We start from the raw sequence: 7,041 nt of genomic DNA on the forward strand, positions 1-7,041 counted from the left end.
AGTGAAACTTATTTATAATGTCTTCTCGAAGGCAAATTTGGTTATTTCTTGTATCGTTGTCCATGTTGTTTCGTTGCATGAAAATGAAATGATTTATTTCCTAACATATTAATAATTGGTTTTATATCATGCATTCCTTTGTCACCAGTAATAGATATTGCATAATGGTTAATGTTAGGAATACATGTACCATAATCGATTTCGTACTTAGGCCAAAACCAAATTAAGAAGATATTGTTTCTCAAACCAGAGAACTACCAAATACGTTATAACCACACGAAATTTCTTAATGAACCATTACCAATATGCATAAGGACATCTATTGAATATGTTTAGTAAAATGTGGCAGGTGTTTGCAATACTCATTCCTTTTTATTCTCGCTGGTTGTCCAACTTCCTCTTCTAATAAATAGTGGACGCTACGATATAGCCTAGGCCGCTGTCGTTTTTTTACAAGGACACATAAACAAAGCATAGAAGAATTTTGACAGTTTAAAGACCCTAAAGCTTTGTTTTCAAAATCGAAGTTTTTAAATACAATTATAGATAATCAAGTCCCGTCAGAAGATCGACGAAAATGTCATTTTCAATCTAACTATGATGACACCCATGTCATATCTTACGCCATGCGAACTACATATAAGTCTTAACATATAAATCCATATAATTGTTTTCCAAATGTTTACCTTTAATTATGGTCATTTTGTTGAAAACCTGTTACACGGTGTCATGTTAATTGTTGCCAAGCCTAACATATATTGGTTTCAGTAATTAATCCTTATGGTGCTTCATCATGTCGATACTTATAGTTTGGCATTGATAATTGTTCAAAGCGGTTTGGATTTTTACACTAAATTCATCCGATGTGGACTTTACCATATATTTTGCAGTTATGATTTTTTTGCTTTTGAGAGAGCTGTCTACATATTCTATTATATTAATGGTCTGTTTCTTTTACTGTATTTTATCCCTGATCGCTTCAATGGTCTTTACCTAAATTGTTTATATCACTCTGTATATACCCTGTATCAGATCTGGGGAAACTGCCCGAAACTTTACCAGCCTGACAGGGATGAAGTTTATGATCATGACACGAAACAATAGATAGAACTTGATTACAATAAAATATTAAAATGGTGTATTTGCCAAGTGGTATTATCCAAGAAAGTGAAGTCGATGGTAAGATTAAACCCTTAAAGCGTAGAAAAGCTAGTGGTAATGACAAAATTCAACATAAACATCTGTTGTATGGTGGGAATACTGTCGTTCGATGTTTAGCATCGTTATTCAACCTAGTTGTGAGCAAAGATCGTATCCCTCATGACTGGAAACGTGGTCTTCTTGATCCTTTATCTAAAGGCAACAATAATCCTAAGACTTCACCGGTGAGTTACCGACCAATCAACTTACTTCCATGTGTACTCAAAGTGTTTGAGCGTGTGATAAAATCAAGATTGTTGTTATATGTCTTTGATGAATGTGTCTTTCCGAACCCTAAGCATCAAGGTTTTCAGAAATATCTCGGATGTCTTACTGCAGCCTTTAATTTACATGATATTGAATTGTTTAGCAAATATTTTGTAGCATTTCTGGAAAGAAGGAAAGCTTTCGATACGGTATGGAGATTAGGTTTAATCTACCAGCTGTTTAAACTAGGTGTAAATGGAACGCTATGGTTAAGAATTCATGACTTCCATTGTAATACGAAAAGTAAAGTTGTTGTTTATCAATGTAAATCTAATTTCTTTCCTGTATAAGAAGGTGTACGACAGGGAGGTATGCTCTCAGGTTTATTGTATTTATTTTTTATAAATTTTTATAATTTGTGATCTGGAAAAATTTAATCCAAATATAGGTATTTTCAATATCAACTGTTGTGCGCCAGATCTTACTGATGACATACATGTATCATGTATTTCCACATCACCAGTATCTTTATAACGTATGCTTAATGTGTGTAACCAATATTCCAAGTAATGGCGTTTTCGTTTCAATGCCAGTAAGTCGTGTATTATTCATTTTTCTGTATATGCATAAGAGATCAATGTCAATTTTCCATGGTTTATTGGTAATGAACATATTCCGATAGCAAAAAACTATCCGCACTTAGGTATAGAACTAAACTCTCGATTTAAAGCAAATCAAAGAACTGAAACTTCATGCAAAAGTACAAAAACGCATACCTTGCGTTAAATGGTATCAAGACAAACGCAACAAATTCTTGTGTATTACTAAAACTATATAAAACGGTGATACTGCCCAGTGTTTTGTACGTGTGTGAGATATGGAATAACATGAAATCTGATGACAACGCTACTTTGAACCAGTTTCAACATTTTGTAATGAAACATACTCTCGACTTGAAAACTTCGACTCTATCTGATATGTGCGAGAGTATTCTTGGTATTCATCCAATTATAGGATATATTGACAAAAGAAAACTCATATTCCTACAAAAACTGTGTACCTTAGATATTTCCTCTATTTCTAAGAGGATATTTCTCACCAGATTGTTTACATTCTTTATAGACACTCAAAGGAAACACTATGGATTTGTGTCTGATATCATTGTCATTCTAAAACAGTATAGACTTGTTAGTTACAATCTTGATTATATTGAAGATGGAACATTCCCTTAAAAACAAATTTGGAAGTCTATCGTGTATAGCGCAGTTGATAGTATACAGTTCAACAATTAGTTAGTTCTGGTTAATTCTGAAAACAGTTTCACACGTTTCAGAAATATACACAAGTCAGTGACTATTGTGGAATTTTGGAAACACTCAAGTTCTTTTAAGGAGATTAAAAATTCCTTTTTTATCACTAAATTCGTAGCTGAAATACCAAATACAACAGGTAATATATGTGATATATGTACAAGGAATTTTAAAAATGTTATGTACACGCTTGTTGCAATTGCCCCAGTACCAATGCACAGCGCGAAGTCTGGTGGGACATTATAAGTGACAATTATCAAGTGCACCTTTACTGTGAATAAAGCATGTATGACGACGAAATCTTGTTTCAAAAGTTACTCGGTCGAAAACCACTGATAAATTTTCAAACATGGATGAATCGGTTCAGTTTTTTAAGCTGTGTCACGCACTTTTTGTCCAGTGTGTAGCAGAATATAGTCGATCTCTGAGACAGTGATATTAGGTGTGCCAATACATAATGTGTCACTGCATCAATACTTTTAAATATTGCTTGTATAAACAGCCATTTATCTATTGTGTATTTATATTTTTTGCTCTCATACTGATATTTTGTTTGTAATTATTACGTATACTTATATTTAATAATTGTATGTTCATTTAATCTCATTTATGAGGAATTAAAGATATGAATGAATGAATGAATGACTTAGAGCCTTAACTTTTAAGTAAAGTTGTGATTTGGTCCAGTTCGAAAAAGGTCCAAAATTAGTATATCTGACGCTGTTAAACTTAATTATAGACTCTCTGAAAATAAAATTGTCCATTTTGTAAGTTACAGCCGATAGAGTTTTCTATATATTTATATAATTTGTCTCTAAAGGAGTCAAATCATATTTTTTTTAATTTGCGTGTACTTTCTTAAAGAAGTGCACTACGAAATAGCTGTGACCAGTGTTCGTTATATATCTGTTTTGTTTTACTAACGTCATTTTGTCGGACTGTTCATTATAGTTTTTTATAAGAATTCCTCGACTGCTTTACAAATTGTTTACAAATTCCGTTGTTGTAATCCTTATTCAATGTTATGACTTTCAGCTTCATTTAATTTTCTCATAATACCCTCTAACTTAACATGATATAAAGAAACAGCAAAAAAACTAAATACACCATTGCGTAAAGGATATTCATGTGATTAATAAACCGCATTCCTAATATAAATCCAACCGCCATCAATCGAAATTCCCCTTCTTAATTCAGCACTTTTCACAATTGTGTCAAAGGTGGCAATTCCGCTGCACACAGATTATCATATACAAATGTACGTGGATATCCATAAATATTCCAGTGTAATGCCAGAACATAACTGATCTGCTCTAAATTATCTTCTATAAGAGAGGCGAAAGATACCAGAGGGATATTCAAACTCAAGTCGAAAATTAACTGACAACGCCATGTCTAAAAAAGGAAAAGACCACCAGACAAACAATAGTACACAAAACACAACATAGAAAACTAAATACTAAGCTACACGAACCCCACCAAAAACTGGGGATGATCTCAGGTGCTCCGGAAGGGTAAGCAGATCCTGCTCTACATGTGGCACCCGTTGTGTTGCTCATGTTAGTACAAACCCGGTAATAAGTCTAATTCGGTAGATCACATTCGTGAAAAGGGGATGGGATTGTAGTTACGACATTAAGAACATATCTGCTATCATCTATGAAACGGATATTCCATAACGGTCAACCAACTCGTGATGGCGTCCGTAAAATTTACGAAGAGATGATTTCAACTGCACCATTTGGAACTCTTGGTTTAATAGCTTCCTTGTGAGCAGCAACCCTCTATCAAGGAAATCATGATAGGAAATACAAGCTAGGGAATATCGTATCAATTGGGAGATATATACTCCATATGCAGGCGCTGCTAGAATGTTGCTACATAGAAATGGAAAGTTCACAATTGGGACGCTGAAATCATCTCTTTTGTCTTAAAGTTTTGTTTTCAACCGACCCTCATTGTCAATTTTTAGATGTAAGTCCAGGTATGAGGCAGACTTAACTGAATCTGTTGTATCCTTTATCTCAAGTTCAAGTTCAAACAATACTGTTAATCAAACCCTTAACGGGAGAGCTTTGCACTCTTCTTTTCCTGTGACATTACATGAACAAATCAAAACCTCATGTATCTCTCTGGTTACTTTAACAAAGCCAAAGTGTGGTATAGAATAAGTAGGACAAACAGGACAAAAGACAACGTAATAAAATGTCTCATGGCAAACGTATCAATTGAAATCAACGAATTCAACATCGTATAAATTATACACATATCTATATTTAAAAACAATATTATGCATCAAATATTAAAACAAAGCCAAAGTGAAATTGAAAAGTATGATTTACCAACATTTAGGAAAACACAACTACAATATCAAATTTATTAAATTTACAAACCTGCTCGTGCATTTTTCATTGTTATTCAACGCAAAATAAATATCTAAGATACCTGGGACGATCTCATTTCACAAAGGATTTCTATTGTCTACTTATTGTACCTCGAACTTAAATACCCGGTGTAGGTCTTTAAGTTGAGGTTCAATTTACTAAAAGTTAATCGGGCATGACTAATTACATACGCCCTCTTAAAATCAGGGGGTCCGAAATAGGATCTGAAAATAACACCCAGCAAAATACCATAATTTACAATTTTAGAAAATTTTTGATTCAAAGTGCTTTTGGTTGCTTTAATATCTCCATTCAATAATCAATCGGTGGAAATACTAACCTGTCCCGAACCGGGAGATGTTGGCTGCAATAGGAATTTATTTAAATAAAAAAATCCATATCTCATTTACTTATAGTGGCCGTTATTGTTTGTAAATTCATGACGTTTTGTTTTTTTGGCATTCGTCTATCGCGGAGAAAAAGAGGGAAGGAGGGCTAATAGCTTAGCTTACGACTTCGATCATGATTCAACTGTATTCTATTACGGTTTTACTTCTAGCGAACACTCTGCCTAATTGTAAAAAGTGCCACTTTAAAATTGTAATCATTTGCCTCAGGTTGATCCACTTTGCATCTCGTCGTAAATATGCATGACATATTTGCCACTGGACATAAAAAGAGCAAATAATTAATCAGCTTAATTTTGTGACGTATAATCATTTGGTTTCAATAAATAATCGTCACCCAAGGGTGACTTGGGAATAGAAATATGGTCACTTGGTCTTTTTCCGACCGGCAGTAAAACGCTTGCCAAAGTGGGACGTCCGTTTGGCTGTGCGGGATGTATCAAGTCTGCAGCCACGTCCGGTCAGATTAGGGACGTTAAATCCGATGCCTCGTGTACAGAAAGTGTCATGCTCTTTGCACATTAAGAACCCTTGCAACAACTCTTTGAGGGGTCCGTAGGTGGCCTAGACCTGTTGCAAGGCAAAATTTCTGTCCCTATCCAATATATCTTCATTGTCCAGTGGCAGTCCAAATTTCCCCGACCATCATCCCAGATGGTCTCTATTATTACAAAACCTACCTTTTGTATTTATTGTTAACTTGTTTTCGTCCTGAATATTCATGAAATATTTGCCACTGGACGTTAAGCAACCAACAATCAATAAATCAATAAATAATCGTCTCAAACAGTTTTCCAATTTTTATATTTCATTCTTATTTAAGTATGATTTTTTAAGAGTAAATCTTTATTCCATCATTTTTCTCTTTGCATTTAATCTTTTTTTTTAAACATTACAAAAACGTTGTCGTGGTACACATCAGGGGTTACATTGTATCCTTTAGCAAAACTAATAGGAGAGGGGATAAGAACAGAAAGACGATCTTAATTGAGTGCCAATAACTTATATATTGAAGCGAACAATGACGGCTGTCTCGTCTACGTGTCAACATTTGCTGTTTCAAGTTTATTTATATCTCAGACTGGTATAATAGTTGCCATAAAAGCAAAAATGGATAAAAAAATGTTGACAACAATTTATTAAAGGATTCAACTTAGATCGTTTTTCCCCCTAATGTTTTTTTAACATATATATAGCGTGAAATTCCCACTACACCAGGAATCGGATATACATTCCTATTTCGATGGGACAAAACTGCGTATTTATATATCCGATAAACCAAACGAACGCACCCATTTAGCAAGGGTATACTGTGGGGCGGGAGAGGTCTCGAGAGGTCAATATTTCTACCCCAAGTGAATCATTTGATTTTGAATAAAAGGTGATAAAGATATACTGTAAATTAATGCGAGAGCAACACAAATACACAGACATATCAAAACATTTATAGTCAACTTTCAGTCTTTTATTTTTATAGAAAGATCCGTATACAGAAAAATAGTCAGTTAAAACCGCCTAATGACTTAATGATAG

This window comes from Mytilus californianus, unplaced genomic scaffold (assembly GCF_021869535.1).
Source record: "Mytilus californianus isolate M0D057914Y unplaced genomic scaffold, xbMytCali1.0.p SCAF_10, whole genome shotgun sequence".
NCBI lineage: Eukaryota > Metazoa > Mollusca > Bivalvia > Mytilida > Mytilidae > Mytilus > Mytilus californianus.